We start from the raw sequence: 18,381 nt of genomic DNA, 5'->3' as shown, positions 1-18,381 counted from the left end.
GATGAATACCTGTCATAGGAGTTTAAGACACTTGTGTTGCTTCTGTCATTATCCCTCAATGGTGAGTGCCAGTTACAGGGACAACCCTGTCCGCTGCAGCAACAGCCCAGATGCCCATCCCTGAAGCACCTTATCAAGGATGAGGCTGGCTCCATAGAACCAGTTCTATAGTTTTATGTAGAATGCAGCTATTCCTATAGATGTGCAGCCAAATCATCGTTGCTGTTAGGAAAAGTAGATGTTTATCTTCAGTGTTTTCGTTAGGGTTAGAGTTAGTATTAGTGTTAAGGGTTAGGGTTTGCTTGGGGTTTAGCTTAAAGCTTTCATGTGCATTATAATTAGGCCTGGTTATAAAGGTTTGGACAAATGTTAAAAAGTATTGTTGCTTTTAGGAAAAAATTTTGACCTTCAAAGTCCTTATTAGTTTTAGAGTGAGAATTAGGGTTAGGGTTTGCATGGGGTTTAGCTTGCAGCTTTAAAAAATTTTTATTGGTGCATTGTAGTCATACATCTTAATGGGATAAGACTTGTGGAGACATACATGCACACATCATCCAATTATCCCATACCCAATCCCCACCCCATTCCCTACCCATCCCTCCTCCCCATGCTTGGCTTAGTGATTGACTTTGATATGTTTAAGTACATCATATGCTTTAGAGAGTTTCCCTCTTCCCCCCGCCCATCCCCTCAGTTAGGTCACCTTATTTGCTCCTCTATAGGATATCCTTCTTCATCTAGAGTTCCTCCTGTTACCCATTTCTCCCTAGCTTTCACATATTAAGTAAAGCAGCTGATTTATTCTTTTTTGTGACTAACTAATCTCACTTAGCATAATGTCCTCCAGTTCCATCCATTTTCCTATAAATGATGTAATTGTGTTTTTCTTTATGGGTGAGTAAAATTCCATTGTGTACGTATCCCACAGATTAGTAATCCAATCTATCTTCAACATGGTCAACTGTGCCAATGTGAAGGTGCACAGAGTAACTAAATTGGGACAATTAGCAGGAGATGAGAACTAGAGGTCTAGTGGGTTTTACCCATGGTTCTGGGTGCTAGCTCACCACCCTAATGAGACAAACCTCCCCAGGTATGGGGCCACAAGAGCTGAACCCACCCAAACTCTTGTTCCAAAGGTCTTCTGGAATTTCCCACCTGAAACCTTTCTCGGTCCTCTTAGGGGTTTCCCTGATCACACCCATCTTTTCTATTCTGGAGGCCCTGGTAGGTGGTTTGGAGGTCACTCACTCTGGGCAGTTCATATGCTAACTTGTTCTGACACAGCTTCAGGATCATGCCTGCACCTACCCTCAGGGCCTGAGTGGCCTCTGTGCTTCCTCTCCACGTTCCCTGGGCTCATACTCCTCTCTGGGAGACCAACACCCAACATGCCTCTTCTACTTATCATTTCTGCTTTAGATAGGCTTTTCTCTATTGTCATCTCCTAATCCTCTCCCTGAATTTGCAGGAAGAGTTTATTGCTCTGTAGGTTATAGGGTAAATGAAAAGTCTTATTTAATGCCCCCCTGAAGGGCGAACTTCCAGATGAGTTGCACCAAAGTTCCCTCTCATTACAGTCTGAAATACTCAAATCCTTCTATATCATTCTCACTGATACCCAACAGGGCTCCTCACCCCCTGGTCCATAGCATATATCTCTATGGTTTGGGGCCATTTGGCACTCTGTGTAACTTCATAGAACACATTTGCCCTCAGAATGACCACCATCTTTGTCTACTCCTCAGACCATGTTCAACCCACACATTATCACAGGATATTATATACTCTGATCTATAGTTTTTCTACCATTATTTATAAGTACACAGTCTACATATGTTCTGCTTTACTTTATGGTTGTCATAGGTTCTATATAAAAAAACAGACTGAGTATTCTCTCAGACTGTCCACTGTCAAAAAATGGAAAAATCTGCTATCAATTTGCCTATCAAAATTCAACAAACTTCAGAGAATCACCACACAGCTGCGTCGCCTTGATAAGCCTCCCTTCCATTGGTCTTCTTGGCCCCCTTCCTGGCTGACTCTGCTTTTCATGATACCCATGGCCATGGTCAAACATCACATGTATGCTCCTGTTTCTCTCTGCCTTACATGTCTTTGGGAATCCTTGTATCTGAGCCATACATTTGAATTCCGGTCTCTGAGTTAGCTCACAATAGTACCTAATACTCCCAAACTGTCAAATTTTGTATCTGAATCTCAAGGATGAGATGAGCTTTCCTTTCCATTATCTGAGAAGTCCCTATTTGTCACTGCTCACAAGCAGACCCTGCCCTGTTCACACGCCCTCAAGCTGACTGACTTTTGGTTTACTCAAACGATATGAAATATATTAACTCCACCAGTTTTCTTCATTCTCAAGCTTTTGATGAGCTAAAGGGTTAGATAATGCTTATCTGTACTTAAAAATGTGGCTGAGGGAATTGAGATTAGGAACTCGGCCTTTTTCACATTTCTTCCCTAAATCAAGCATGGATTTGCTAGAAGCAGTTACATGGCAGGATGAGGTACAGATGCATGAAGCTGGGAAGGGAAATTACCAGATGGACACAGCTGTGCACTTCTGTGTGGTTTCTACGGCCTGTTCCAGGCAAGGTCAGGAGTTGTGTGTTTATGATGAAGAAAAATAGAGAAGGAAATGTTTCCTGGGTGGTGACAGGACATGCCGTTTTGATGAGAGGAATGATCTTTTCCTGGAAATATCTCTCAGCTCAAAACCTCAAATACTGAGAAAATCCTTCCTGAAACTCAAAATACCTTTCCCTAGTGGTGCTTCACTGTTCCTCCTGGAAAATCCCATACCCTTGTGTGCCTGAAATTGAACTCATAATTTTCAATTTCACAAAAGTCCTTAGATTTCAAATTACTCTAGAATAATATCTGGGTTAAGTCTGCACATATTTTTGGTGGGTCTGGGGATGGAACCTGGGGACATTCGACCTCCAAGCTATATCCCCTGCCCTATTTTTTATTCTTTATTTTAAAACAAGGTCTCACTGAGTTGTGGAAGGCCTCACTAAGTAGCTGAGGTTGTTGGCAAACCACGATCCTCCGGTCTCAGCCCCCCCGAATGCTGAGATTATAGGCGTGTGCCACCACACCCAGTGCCTGCAAAAATTTTAAAAGTAAAATATTCAAATACATCTGATAGACATGTATATGCATACTCTTTAATTACAGGGCTTTAAATGATGTAAGAAAGTTTCTTGAATAAAAAAAGCACTCATTAGAGTTCATAGGGATCTAAATACCTCCAGATAGTTAAGAAATAAGATGTTTATATAAGCAAAATCAGTATACTAAGGGCAAAATAGAAAGATTGTAATACTATGAAATGAGAATAACAATATACATGTGGATCCAAGTAGAAGTGAAGGGCCAATATAATTTTATAAAACCATAAGTGTTTTCATAAATATAATGGGTGCAGGTAAAAACTAATTTAGTGAATGAAAGGACAAGCAGTCACTGGAGATACTTAACTCTGATACCACAAAGAAAGGAAAACAAAGCCTATGTTGTACTGGAAAGAATCCTAAACAAGCTTTGTTTCAGAAGGGCAAACATTTGCCTTACCATCAAAACACTGATAGTAGCTATCAAAATGAGATGGATTTCCAAGCATCTATCTGTCATAGATCTGTTAACTCCCCAAGATGGTGGCAAGCAAAAGGGAGAAGAAAGGGCAAAGCTTCTAGAAACCAGAGGTAATGACGGTCCCAGTGTCCCTTCAGGAACAAACTCAATGGTTGTGGTGACATTTTCCAGACCCTAGAACTAAGGCAGCATGTGGCTCCAAGATAAGTCTACTGGGACTTCTATCAATCACCAACTGGCATCTTTGCCTAAAAGAGAAACTTCAAGTATCCTGGCTGATCATCTGAAGTAAACAGATGTAGTAAGACCTAAAGACGTACACTCCTTTAGATTTATCTAATTTTGGCTTTGGCTTCTGCAATTTTCTCTTGTTTTACATCTTCCTAAACTCTTTTATAGCCTCACACAGGACCTGGACAGAAGCTCATGGGAGACTTTCCTGTTCTCTTCAACCTTTGTGTCCCTAGTGTGTTTTAAATCAAGATTGCTGAGGAGAATATGATTTGAGACTGCAGCAACATCACTGGCTTCCTCTTTGAGTAACATATTGTGGGGAGAAAAAGAGCCATGCATTTCACTCAGCCTCTTAATTTTGCTCATGACAGTCACTATTCTGAAGCTGAGGTTGTGAAGTTGACATGGTACTTAATAAGCCAGATGGGATAAGACAGGACACTGTCCACAGATATCTCGCAAAGACTAGAGCTCCTGTGGGGGAAAAGTGTTTCTGATGCTTGAGATACTTCAGAAAAGGGGCTTCTTTCCATGATACAAAGGATATCTCCCCAAAAGAGACATTGCTGGGCAGTCTTCAGACAGAGTTTATTTATTTTTAGAGAATGTGGAAGTCCCTAAATCATCTGTTTGTTCACCTAATGATAGGCCTGGAAGAAAGAATCCTGAAATCAGGAGCTTGGGAATTAGGAAGGCTTTCTGAGCCACGTGCTTACCTAATGGAAGAGACCTGTTCCCAATGAGGCATCCATGTGGGCAGGAGCCAAAAACTTCCACTCAGGCAAGGAACAATATAAAAAGGGTGCATCCTGAAAATTCTTCAACCAAGGGACTATAGTAAGACAGTTCTCCAGACTGCCAATCTCATCATCAATGGGGTGGTTATAGAACTGAAAGCTGTGGAGTTAACTTAGGGCTGGTTTGTTGAAGAGTAGAGCCACTTTTTTTCCTGGAAACAGTTTACCTTCCATGGGAATCTTATAAATGTTTTTGGTTATTTTTGCTATTCAGTCTAGAAACTACTGGGATTGTCTGCTTGGTCTCTTTGCTTAACGGTCAACTAAAGGCCGGGCATGGTGGCGCACACTTGTAATCCCCACGCTTGGGAGGCGGAGACAGGAGGATCGCGCAGGTTCGAAGCCAGCCACGTGTTCTGGCTTAGGAGACCCTGTTTCCAAATAAAAAATATATAAAATAGGTCTGGGAGTGTAGCCCAGAGGTAGAAGGGCTTTCAGGAACCCCAGTACCACCAAAAAAAAAAAAGTCAGATAAAGTATCATATACAATGAGACATTCAACGGCCACATCAAAGAGACATTTTCTGAATAAATAGGGGTATCAAAATCTTACAAAGCTAATTTTATCGGTCACATAATTGATTTAGTTATTCCATGTGTGCTGAAGATTTTATATATATATCTATATAATCTCCTAAACATCAGTGGTTGTATTCTGAGTATGTTGATTTATACTTATCTTCAAATATGGAAGCATCTGAGTCAATGTTTAAGGATTTTTCTGCCTCCTACCTTTAGGTAGTTCCTTTATGTATGTCTTGGGCCACTGAGAGTTTGCCCACAGCTTGGTATTCTGTATTTCAATTTTTTCTGAAAAGTTTTATTTTGTATATTGTCTTTATTTTTATTTTGCTAATATTTTCTCTAATATCTACTATGCAGTTAATCTCATCTGTTATAATTTTTATTTCATACATTAACATGTCCATTCAAGTTCTATTTGAACCATTTTTCACATGAATGTCTTAAGTAACACAATTATAACTGAATATAAAACAAAAGAATGTATATCCATGTCATAACGTTTAAACATATAGAATATGTTAACACTTAAGCTAATATTCTCTGTATTTGTATGTGCGGTGTGAGCATTTTTTTCTCCTTCCACTTGAGGATATGGAGACTGATTCCCACATAGTCTCATGACTGAGTGTTGCAGTAGCTTCTTCACTATGTAAATCTGAAATCTAAAGTCCAAAGAATCAGGGTGCTTTTCTCTCCCCTTAAATAGCCTCAGCATTTAACTCTATGCTTACATGTATATATATCTTTAAAATTACACATCAGTACTTCTGAGTTTGGCCAGCTAAACAGTCTCAATTATGTAACTATTGTTCTGGTTTGATTTCCAATATGTTCCACGCCTCCTTTCTCCTATTCACCATGGGGAACTTCACCGTTTGAGCCTTTTTCCCAAGTACAGGACTCGCTTTCCTCTAAAGGGGTCCAGACAATGGAGATGCTCAATATGAGTCAGATCATGGGAGTGTCTATGTGAATTGAATTTTAGAAACTATCAGTACAATTCTTTCCAACACTGCATACCTTTATACTATCGATGCTTGGAGAAAATTTTGCATTACTGATCATGGGAACAAAATTCTCTTGCAAAAAAAAATAGTTTTAATCTTACTAACTAAATCCTCCCTTATCTTTAAACTCAGTGTGCATGAGTTGAGGGATGGTATTATATAGGTCCTAACTATATCACAAGCTATGAACCAGGTAATTTAGATACTCAACTGTAATTATTCCACTCTAATATGTGTCTCTTTCGTGGTAGTGAGTACCAATATCAAGTTCATCAGATGAACATCATGAGATTTATAGGATCAATATAAACATGCCTCTTAGCAGACAGTTGCTGAGTCAAAATCTGAATCCAACTTTGATGCCTCTTTGGAGGTTTTTATACTCTCCCATAACAGGTATAAAAACTAGGGTTCAAACCTATAGGGAAGTGAATTGGGTTAAGTCTGTAGGTCAGAACACTTAAAACCAGTTTCTCATGGTCATTCCTTGTTTCATTAAGTAATGTTTGAGCCTCTGATGTTAACCAAGGACTGAGTACGAAAGTGTGATCTTGTTTTAAGGGGTCTCTATTCTAGAGGAGTCATAAGGCATGTAACAAACCATTGCAGTCAAGTCTGATCAGTCCTACACTGAAAGGACACACAGGTGAATAGAACTTAGGGAAGGCTTCCTAGGAACTTTGTGATTCAAATTTGAGTTTTCCAGACAGACATTCTAGATGAGGGGGTTCTACAATGGGAAACATGTAAGCTCAGGAGACATAGATCCTGGCATCAGATTGGAGGGTTGCTGGCCAGCAGCCTGTTAACAGCAGCTCCTATATGAAGCTCTTCTGCTCCAGTTAGCAAACTAAAGCTGGTACCAAAGCCTGGCTCTTGGAGTCAATGACTGTTCTCAAGTCACTCCATCCATACAGAACAAGTATCCCATAAAATAGCATTATCTAGTAACTAATGGACCTTATTTCAGTGCCTCAGTTGGATCTTAAAAAGAATGCTGGCAGGAAGCCAGATATTAATATCTGTTCATTAACTTTAATATGATCTTAAAAGAGAAAAGATATCCTGAAAACCAAAGAATAAAGCAGCTCTCCAGATGTTTATGATAGGTAGGAGACCAATTTTTTCAGCTCAGTATTGAGGATCTGAGCCATGACCAGATGCTCATCCTCCTCCTTTTGGAGGTCAAACCATGGTGAGTTTCCTGATATCACATTATAGTTACCTGTCAATAGACATGTCACCTCAACTCAATTGCAGTTTTCTGATGAAAATAGTAGGGTCCTTGTCATGTGTTTACTTCATATAACTTCAAACCTCACTCTGATTCTGCTAGATTTTCCAGCCTCTTGAGGCTGACGCCATCTCCTCTGAGCTTCTGAAGTAGAAACTAGTACACATGTATTGGAGCATCTGGAAGAAAAGACACTCTACACACTTTGAGTTACATCCTACAAACCAGGAGGCCTGCTCTTGCCTTCTGAATGCCTTCCGAATCAGAAACCAAAGAGGAAGAATAAAAAAATATCAATTGCAGTCATTGACCCTGTATTTTACTCCTGGCCTAACACGTCAATACTAACAATAGACCTGTATATACATTTCCATTCTTTTATGGAGAAATTAAGGTGAGAGCAAAAAAAGAACCATCTCATTTTCTACCTTTAAAACATCTTGGATTTCTTAAAGCACATATCTTCTAGATCTAACTAAATCCTTCCAAATCTAGATAACATCATTCTCATTCCATACGTAAAAGCATTAACAATTAGGACCTTGTGTATATATTTAGCATGAAGCTTACATCAGTGCATCAGATCCCAAACATCTTCAGTTCTAAGCCTAATGCCCTTTTCTGTGGCTTACTGGTTCAGAAAAAAAATAGCTCGAATTTAATTGTCTTGTAAATTTACTTGTCTTTTACAGTTTAGTCAAATGTAAGAAATTGCCTGAAGATCAATTTTAATTAAGAGAGCCGTCTTTGTTCCAAGGGGGAAATTCAGTGCAGTTGCAGGTGTGTGGATTGGGAATAAAACCTAATTAAAATCCACCTCAGCCCTGTAAGAGCTGTTTAAATGTGTACAATTTACCTTATCTCTTAAGCCTCTGTTCTCTTATCTTCAATGGGAAAGGGGTAGTAACATACCACCAATGGTTTTAAGGAGACTATAAGAACAAAGACCCTTGGAAATACAACCTGTATCTAATTATAGAAAGCTGATCTAGTATTCCAAATTATAGTGCCTAGGCTAAGACATAAAAATGAGTAAACAAAGCCCAGATCCCTAATTATGGACGTGCCAATAAATATTTGAGAGACTTTAATGATTCTAACTATTACAGACAGTGAGATTGAGGCTTATATTTTCTCTTGCTATATGCCAACCACTGGTAAGGTGTTATTTATTTATTATGTAAAATGCTCCCAGCGACCGTACATGGACAGTAGGCCTTTAATGTGAAATATGGCCCCAGAGTTCACATAGCTTGTAAGTGTCAGAATGGGGATGAGGACCAGATGGAATTTTTTTTCTCTATCCCATAAAGAACAAATGAATTAGTGTTGTAGGGTAGTAAATAAAGCTCTCAGTTTCCTCATCCTCATAAGGAATAAGTGTTGTTGAGTTCAGGACAGTTTGGGAAGAGTCTGCACAATCTGGCTTCCCTTATGCATAGGAGATACTTTATCCTGGGTCATACAGCTGGCCTTTCTTCACTGCATTCAGCAATCTGATGAAGCCGCCCCTGCTTCCTTGCCTGTAACAGAGTGTTTCAATTTTGGTACAGAATGAAAATCACAGGTTTCCCATTCTTTAGAATCTAAGGCAGATCTCAACACAGAGATTCCATTAAGAGAATGGAATCACCTTTTTTTTTCCTGGTTTACAAAATAAGATTGAAATATTTTATTCTCAGAAGAAATTATACCAATTTCACAATTAAACCTGGTAGATATTTTAGGAGCTTCTATTTTGTGAAAGCTGAGCTTTGCAGGGCACTCAAAAGGAGATCATGATACTATGTGGCTGTGTTATTGTATGCATTTTTAAATGATACTGCAGTAATCACCAGTGTTAGGTTCAGTGTTAAAGTAAAAATCAAGGATAATACAAATAGAGATCAAATATTTCACTCAAATGTACTATCTAGTAAATTAATTGAATCTTGAGCACAGACACTCTAACTCTTAATCCTAAATACATTTCACTACCCATGCATCTCTTTAGAGCTCATACCATAATTCTGTTTCACGGTAACCCCATATGGCACTTCGCATTTCCATGATGGGGTTACCAATCCATGGCCTATGTTGACTTGCAGTATGTGAGAGGTACTAAGGATTTTTAAAAATTATAAGTGGAACGTGTTGAGAGTGGTGTATATTTACACTGTGCTTCATGCCCTTCCCCCTCCTTTTCCCTCCCCACCCAATAGAGTGTGTCCAGGTTAATCATGTTGTATTGTGCTATTACACATATTCGTTTGTAGCTCCTCCATTGAACAACCTCAGCCTTTTTCCTCTCCTATCCTTCCATTCAAGCTTTGCTGAGATTTCCCCTCCATCATCTGGAGTCCCTCTGGTATTACCACTGCTCCCTAGCTTGGACATATTAGAGAAAACATATGTCCCTTCTCTTTCTGTGCTTGACTAATCTCACTTAACATAATGTTCTCCAGTTCCTTCCATCTTCTTGCAAATGCTATTATTTTTTTTTATAGCTGAATAGAATTCCATTGTGGGACTAAGGGTTTGGAGGTAAACATATGCCTCCACAGTTATATCAAGGTTTATGGATTATTTGGCCAATGTATGTTTGGAAACAATTTTCCAATTAAAACACTCTTTCTTCAAATATGTTCATATGAAATTGTATTCATATACTGGATTTTATTCTGCAATAAAATAAAGTTCTAGCCCACGGGACTTCTTCAGAGTCATGAAATGCAAAATCCAGGCACTCTTGTGTGAGAGTTCAGCACTTCTCACTCATCATAGCCTACACAGTAGGTCACAAAGACAAGATATGAAGATATGTCTCAAACTGTATTGATTTTGATACTACGGGAATCTTTACTGATCATTTTGTTTCAAATGCTCTTGAGTTGAGATCATATTATACTCACAGATATTCTTCCTATCCCAGTTTCTAAGACTATCCCTAACATATTCCTAACTTTGATATCTTAGTTGAGTAAGTGAATTTCAGAGAAAATAACCAATGTTATATTCCAATTGGTTTCTAAACAACACAACCATAGTTCAAATGTGAGATGGAATGACTCAATCCCATGTCTGGAAGCCAGACTCATGCTTAAATAAGGGAGGAACTTGGGAGTTTCTGCCTATTGATATGAGATTGCACACTATTTCAGTTAGCATTCTCACTCCTGTGACCTTAAATGCCTGACTTCCATGTCTTTGAAGGAAGGAAGACTTATTTGCTCACAGTTATGGAGGTTTCAGATGTTTCAGTCCATATTAGACCAGGCCATGTCTGTGGAGCTCAGGACATGGTAATGTGAAGGCGACAGAGAACAAGGGGCATGTATATAGTCTCCAAAGCCACACCCCCAGCGACCTACCTCCTCCAGTGAGACACTACCTGTTTACCTTAACACCCAATAAATTTATCAATCCATCATTGGTTTGATCCACTGATGAGATTATAACCATCATGATTCAATTATATCACTTCAAAACATTTTTGCCAATACACAAGCTCTTCCAGGGAATATTCTATATCTGATATATAACACAAGGTATCTTTATGGAAACTATAGAAAGACATTTCTTCTATGGAGATTTACTTGAAAGTACTGACCACGTGGGTGGATGAACTTAAAAGAAATATCCTCTCTTAGGATGGGGAGGGACCAGGAAAATTCAGCGCTACCTAGTATTTCATAAAAAGTGGCCAAACATACAAACATATGCCACAGTCCTAATTTAATAGGGCTACTAGAAAAAACCGTAGTTCTATATAGCTTTATAGAATTGGGAAGAGCAACACTTCATTTCTGCAGAGCCTGTAGTGAAGCTGGCAAAGCTTTTATCTCTGGCTCTCCCCACACTGCTCCTGTTTCCTTGAGAAAGTCACTCATTCTGATATTACAACTTGATTCTCTCAACATCAATAGCATACTGCCTTGCATACTTGGGCAAAATGAGATCATAAATGCAAAGATAGGACTGGTGTCAGTATTTGTCATTTTCAGATCAGAGGCAGACATAAACATAGATAGATATGTTTGGTGTCTAATGATGGAATTACAGCTAGCTTTCTAGCTTAGAAAAGCCATATATTGAGAACATATTTCATTTCCAGAATTGTTTATTGTGCATCTTACAACAAGAAAGACTTCTAGTAGAAAGTCTTCTGATGAAGAAACAATATTAGGGAATTTCAGAAGCTTTTGCTAGAAGACTCAGTACCCCATGCTACCTTTTCTTGGTAGACCTAGGATTTCAACTTCTTTTTATCAAAACCTCAAGATCAGATTGAGGGTGACTTTGCCCAAGTCAGCCATGAGCCTCATACCAGATGCTTCATACCCAGATGCTAGGTCACACTAAGTCTTCAAACTCATCCAACTGAAAGCATTTTATGGTTAACTCCTTTCTGGTTAACCCTAAAACAAGAGATTGGCAAAATGTCCAGCCTTTGGTCCTTCTGAAAGACAATTCTGGAAAACCTTATGCAGTTATCAAAGTGGTCATAACAAAAGCTAACTCTACTGCCTATGACAGTAGCATTGATGCCATATACTTAAATGTCTTTGCCTGCTTCTCAGTCACTCACTGTTTCTGCTCCCTACTTTTGATCATGAGCCAAATCAATTGTTTGTACTAGAGGACTCATCCTCATCTCTGCTTTAGTGGAGACCCAAACTAAAAAGGACAACCGTCACTTCTGGTTTTAGCTCCCACATGTAAAAATTTTGAAAATTATATTCTAACATTATAAGAATGTGAAAAACAATGACTTATCTCATACTTGTCTGAGAACTAACTTTGCAAAACAACCACCACTCTGAAATATGGAGAGTGTAAAACCCATCTCAGCCAAGGTCTGCCTACATAGTGTGAAAGCTGCTGAAGCCCAGGTGGTAGGAACACTAACGTGGTGATCCTCACAAGTTGCTGGGGCTGAGTATGGACTATGATGAGATGGCCAAATTCCTGAGGGCTGCCATCTCATGGAGGTGTATATTTTGGAGGGTTCTGCCTCTGGGAACTCCACCAGACTCTCACAGTGAGGATCAAGGGAAATTCCCTTCTTGGTCCTGGCTAGTAATCACTGAAATAAGCCCAGAGAATTCTCTATAGCAAAGGCCTCTCTCTATAGAGTTGGGAAAAGGGTATTCTCACAAAAGCTCACTCAGTTGTCCAGTTGGCCATCAGGTGGGGAATTGAACTAGAAGAAATGCCTGTGGAGGTCACAGGTCAGAGAAACAAAGCCACCAACTGGATTCAGTTTAGCTGAGATATTGAGAGCAGGCTCCCTTTTCCACATAGGACCATGAAATTGACATAGTTCTAGTATAATAATGAACTATCTGTGAAGAAGAGTAAGGAAATCCCAAAGTCAAAAGAAGGGACAGAAACAGGGACATTGGAAGAATTGGGTCTCTGACACTTCTAGCAATATCATATATCACAATAAAACCCAAATGCTACACAGATTAACATAGTCCTTGCACTTGCATTAGAGATTTATTTGCCTCCATTTCTGTTATCTGATATAATATATCAAGCTCTCTACAACAATAATGAAAATACAGGCTAAAAGCCAAGAATAAATCATAGTCTGAAAAGACAAAATAAGAATTGGGTCCAGACTTGGGTCCTCTGATAATTGTTTTAAATTTTTTCTAACATCATTCAATATATTAAGGGCTCAGTTATATGCCAGAGGTTTTTGATCCCAAAGGGCAAATATTAAAGCCATAATGAGCATTAGTATAGCACTCTTTTGTGATAGTATCTGTACTTAAGTTTAAATGAGTTCAGAAGGGTGGGCCTAGTTGACTAGGATTAGTATTCTTATAAGAGATACTAAAGTATGGTCTCTCTCCTCTCCTTGCCCCTTTTTCTACTCAAGTATGCCCACATGATGATAAATCAGAAAGAAAGAACCCTTACCAGAAATGAAATTGCCTGGAACCTTGGTATTGGATTTCTATCCTCGAGAACTAAGAAAATAAATGTCTACTTCTCAAGCTATCTTGTGTATAGTATCTTGTTTGGACAGCCCAAGAACACTAATATAAAATATAATAAAAATGTAGACAAATTTTAGAACAGATGGGTAATATATGCTGAGAAATGGAAATTCAAAAAGAGACAAATAAAAAACAGTACAGAATTGGATGCACTCCCTAATATGTTGAAGCTAGGAAGAAAAAGTTGTCATAGAAGAAATTCTAGATGAAGGAGAAACCATATTAGAGCAAATAAGGCAAGCTAACTTATGGGAGGGGGAAGAGGAATATTTCATAATGTACCTGATGTATATATTCATAAAACATATCAAAGTCAATCACTAAACCAAACATGAGAAGGGGAAGGCAATGGGGTACGAGTCGCGAAGGGCTAAATGAGTGATGTGTGCATGTATGCATCTACTATCCTGTACCCCACTAAGATGTTTGACTACAATGCACAAATAAAATTAAAAGAAATGTGGGACAGTTTCCATAAGGTATGTATCACTGAAATGCCTGAAGAAGAGAGAATAGAGTGAGTAAATATTTGGATAATTCCTAAAAGACTCCTCGAGATAAAGATAAACATCAAAACACAAATACAGCCAGGTGTGGCAACACAGACCTGTAATCACAATCCTCAGGAGGCTGAGATAGGATAGCAATTTTGAGACTAGCCTCAGAAACTTAGCCAGACCCTCAGCAACCTTGTATGATCCTGTTTCAAAAAATAAAAGGGATAGGGCTGTGACTGGGAGAATGACCCTGGGTTCAATCCATAGGTCTAAAAAATATAGCAAGCTGAGAGAAACACACACACACACACACACACACACACACACACACACACACTCCAAAAAACTTGCCTAGGCATATTCCAACTGTTGAAAGCTAGAGAGAATCCTGAAAGAAAGCAAGCAAGACAGAGATTCTGAGGGAAGGTATAAGTGAGAACTTACAGAGAAAGAGAAACCAGGTAGCTACCAAAAAATCTCATGTGAGAAATTATAAAAACAAAGAATATAGTAAAATAAAGTGCAGAAAAGAAAAAAACCTAAAATTCAATATTGAGTAGAACCATCCTCTAAAAGTGAAATATTTCTCCTACCAACAGAACCCCAGGGAATTGACTACACAAGAACTGCCTGTAAGGAATGACATCACAACAAAATGCATTAATATGTAAAATTGATACCTGTCAATCAGAAATAAACTTTTAAAATGTCTCAAAGAGGAGGTGAGTTGGTCCTGAACTTGAATCTATATGAATGAGGAATGTCAGAAGGAATAAAATAAATAAAATAGCATCTTTTTTTCATAGTTGATCTAAAAGACACATGTCATGTATGATTACAATGCACCAATAAAAATATTAAAAAAATAAAATAAGACAGATGTCTGTTTTAATGATAGTCATAATGCATTTGGGGTTTATATCCCATGGATAAGTGAAATGAGCTAATGTCACAATGGATGGAGAAGGAAATTAAGAGCACTATATGGAGTGAGTTGGATGATTTCTCCCAAAAGGAAATGTCCGTATCCCAACACTTAGATGTTCATGACTTTAGGGCTATCCTCCTCCATCCCCTTCTGAAGAGATGACTCTGCCCCTTTGGTCTAATTTGCATCAAAGATGCATCTTAGAATGATTGTCTCAGGTCTACTAGCTCTCCTCCAAGACACAAAGTGGAGAAGGCTGGTGGCCTGGGCCAAATATAGAGAGTAATCAAATGACCACCCAAGCAGAGGACATCTGTCCAGAGACCTTTCTCCGAGTTCAGGGAAATCATTTCCCTTTCATTCATTCTGAGAGGTTACCAAGCCTCTCCTAAAGGGATTTTAAAGTATTCTTAAAAAGCCAAGCTTCGTATATTCTAGATATTAGTCCTCTGTCAGAGGGTTAGCTGGCAAAGATCTCTCATTCCTTTGGGCTTTCTCTTTAGCCTCTTGATAGTTTCCTTTAATGTGCAGAAACTTTTTTAGTTTAATGTTATTCCACTTATCAATTCTCATTTTAATTTCCTGAGATTTTGAGATCTTATTGGGGAAGTTTCTACCTGTGCCTATATATTGGAGTGTTGAACCTAGGCCCTCCTTTTGTATCTTCACAGCCTCTGATCTGAATTCCAGGTCTTTGATCCATCTCGAGTTGATTTCCATGCAGGGTGAGAGGTAAAGATTTAGTTCCATTTTTCTACAAATAGATAAAGAGGAATGCTAGATGAAGAAGAAAACATAGATGAGCAAATAAGATGACCTGAGGGTGATGGGAAAAGGGAAATTCCCTCATGTACATGATGTACATTGACAAACATATCAAAGTCAATCACTAAGAAAAACATGAGAAGGAGGGAGAGGAAGGGAATGGGGTGGGAATTGGGGAAGGGCTAATTGGCGATGTGCACATGTGTGCCTCCACCATCTTGTACTCCATTATGAGGTATGCTACAATGCATCACTAAAACAAAACACAAACAAATGAATAAGCAGTTTTCCCAACACCATTTGTTGAAAAGGCTATCTTTTCTCCAGCAATATGTATTTAGCATATTTGTTGAAAATCATTTGACTAAATGTGTGAACTTGTATCTTTTATTCCATTGGTCTATGTGTCTGTTTCTGTATTTTCTATTCCATTGGTCTATGGGGTTTTTTGGTATTGGGTTTTGTGCCAATACCATGATGGTTTTCTGTTCCATTGGTCTATGGGTTTTTTTGGTATGGGGTTTTGTGCCAATACCATGATGGTTTCTATAGCTCTGTAATATAATTTTAAGTCAAGGATTATAATGCCTCCTACATGGTTATTATTGCTGAAAATTGCTTTGACTATTCTGGGTCTTTTATTTCTCCATTTGAAATTTTTAACTGATTTTCCTAGGTCTATGAAGAATGACATTGGTATTTTGATAGTGATGACTCTTCAGGTAGCTTTTGGTAGAATGGCCATTTTGATAATATGTATTCTGCCAGGAGCAAGGGAGATATCTCTATCTTCCAAGATCTTCTTCAATCTCTTTCTTTATTCTTTTATAATTTTCATTGTACAGGTCTTTTGTACAGAAACAAAGTGGAGAAGGCTGGTGGCCTGGGCTGAATATAGAGAGTAATCAAATGACCACCCAAGCAGAGGACATCTGTCCAGAGACCTTTCTCCTCCTTGGTTAGGTTTATTCCTGGGTATTTAATTGGTTTTGAGGTTATAGTAAATAAAATGTTTTCTGGATTTCTTTTTCAGTGGATTCATGGTTGGCATATAGAAAAGCTACTAATATTTTAGGTTGATTTTGTATCTTGCTACTTTGCTGAATTTGTTAATGAGCTTTAGTAGTCTTTTGGCTGAGTTTTGGGATCTTCTAGATATAGTTTTATGCCATCTGGAAATAAGGATAATTTAATTATTTTTCTATTTTAATTTCTTTGATATCCTTCTCTTGTCTTATTGATCCAGCAAGAGTCTTGAAGTCTATAATGAAAAGGAGTGGGGATAGTTGGCACACTTGACTTCTTTCCTATTTTAAAGAAAATTTCCACAGTTTTTCCTTATTCATTATAATTTTGGCTTTGGTTTTTTTTGTGTATTGCCTTAATAATGTTGGGGTATGTTCCTTATATTACAATATTTTGCAATGTTTTAAAAATGAATGAATGTTGTATTTTGTCAGATACCTTTTCAGCATCTCTTGATGATTATGTGACTTTTGTTCTTACTTTTCTTTATGTGGTGAATAACATATATTGATTTACATGTATTGAATCAGCCTTGCTTTCTTGAGATGAAATCAACTTGGTTATGGTGTATAATTTTCTTGATGTGGTTCTGAATGTACATGGCTAATATTTTGCTTAGAATTTTTGCATCTATCTTCATTAATGATATTGGTCTGTAATTTTCTTTTCTTGAAGTATCTTTATTTGTTTTTTAAATTTTTTATTGGTGCATTGGGTCATACATCTTAATACGATAAAAGGTTTGTGGAGACATACATTCACACATAACCCGATTAGCCCTTACCCAATCCCCACCCCATTCCCTCCCCATTCCTCCTTCTCATGCTTGGCTTAGTGATTGAGTTTGATATGTTTAAGTGCATCGTGTGCTTTAGAGAGTTTCCCTCTTCTCCCCTCCAGTCCCCTAAGTTAGGTTGCTTTATTTGCTCCTCTATAGAATCTCCTTCATCTAGAGTTCCTCCTATCACCCATTTCTTCTTAGCTTTCACATATTAGGGGAAGCATCCAATTTCTTCTTTTATGTGACTGACTAATCTCACTTAACACAATGTCCTCCAGTTCCATCAATTTCCCTGTAAATGATGTAATTGTGTTTTTCTTTATGGCTGAGTAAAATTACATTGTGTATATATCCCATAGTTTTGTAATCCATTCATCTTTTGATGGACATTTTGGCTGGTTTTATAGTTTAGCAATGGTGAATTGTGCAGGTATGAACATAGATACACATGCATTAGTTTGGTAGTTTGGTTTCCTATCTTTTGGGTAGATACCCAGACATGGTATTGCTGGATCGAATGGTAGATTTGTCCCCATTCTTCTGAGGATCCTCCATACTGTTTTCAAAAGTGGTTGCACTAATTTGCAATCCCACCAACAATGTTTTAGAGTCCCCACTTTTCCACATCCTTGCCAGAATTTGTTGTTGTTTGTGTTTTGAATGATTGAAATTTTATTTGGTTTTGGCATTAATGTGATCCTGGCCTCTTTCTAAGGAGTTTGAAATAATTCCATCTCTCAATTTCACAAGATTTTTTGTGAAGTATTGGGTTTAGTTCTTCTGTAAAGGTTATTTATTCAGCTGAAAACCTGTCTTAACCTGAGATTTTCTTTGATGATAGACTTTTTATTGCAGTTTCTATCTCTTTGCTTGCTATGGGTTATACCACTCCTGGGTATCTTCCTAAAGTGCTTGAAACCAGAGAACCACAGTAACATATGCATACCCATGTTCATAGCAGCACAATTCACAATAGCTA

This window comes from Muscardinus avellanarius (genome assembly GCF_963383645.1).
Source record: "Muscardinus avellanarius genome assembly, chromosome: 4".
Taxonomy (NCBI): Eukaryota; Metazoa; Chordata; class Mammalia; order Rodentia; family Gliridae; genus Muscardinus; species Muscardinus avellanarius.
Note: the sequence above shows the minus strand (reverse complement) of the source record.